The 676-nt window shown below is 61.1% G+C and overlaps 1 long non-coding RNA gene across 1 annotated transcript; it reads left to right on the top strand.

Annotated features, from left to right (window-relative positions):
* Positions 1-354: 354 nt before the first annotated feature.
* On the top strand, positions 355-676 carry LOC111476275. Its single transcript, XR_002717016.1, has 2 exons — positions 355-402; positions 470-676. It is a non-coding gene; the product is annotated as an uncharacterized LOC111476275 (long non-coding RNA).

The following is a 676-nucleotide window of genomic DNA, read 5'->3' as shown; positions in this document are numbered from 1 at the left end:
CGCCCTCGGCGTTCGAATTGTAGTCTGGAGAAGCGTCCTCAGCGACGGACCGGGCACAAGTCCCCTGGAAAGGGGCGCCAGAGAGGGTGGGAGCCCCGTTGCGCTCGGACCCTGTCGCACCACGAGGCGCTGTCAACGAGTCGGGTTGTTTGGGAATGTAGCCCCAATCGGGCGGTAAATTCTGTCCAAGGCTAAATATGGGCGAGAGACCGATAGCAAACAAGTACCGCGAGGGAAAGATGAAAAGGACTTTGAAAAGAGAGTCAAATAGTGCTTGAAATTGTCGGGAGGGAAGCGGATGGGGCCGGCGATGTGCCCCAGTCGGATGTGGAAAGGTGGTAAGCCAGTCCGCCAGAGGGAAGCGGATGGGGCCGGCGATGTGCCCCAGTCGGATGTGGAAAGGTGGTAAGCCAGTCCGCCAATCGACTTGGGGCGGGGCCGGCGATGTGCCCCAGTCGGATGTGGAAAGGTGGTAAGCCAGTCCGCCAATCGACTTGGGGCATGGACCGATGCGGATTGAGACGGCGGCCAAAGCCCAGGCCTTTGTTCCGCTTGTGGAGACGTCGTCGTCCCGATCGTGGCTGGCAGCATGCGCCTTCTGGCGTGCTTCGGCATCTGCGTGCTCCTGGCATCGGCCTGTGGGCTCCCCATTCGACCCGTCTTGAAACACGGACCA

Source organism: Cucurbita maxima, unplaced genomic scaffold (assembly GCF_002738345.1).
Source record: "Cucurbita maxima cultivar Rimu unplaced genomic scaffold, Cmax_1.0 Cma_Scf07089, whole genome shotgun sequence".
Lineage (NCBI taxonomy): Eukaryota > Viridiplantae > Streptophyta > Magnoliopsida > Cucurbitales > Cucurbitaceae > Cucurbita > Cucurbita maxima.
Note: the sequence above shows the minus strand (reverse complement) of the source record. Positions and strands in the feature narration are given on the sequence as shown.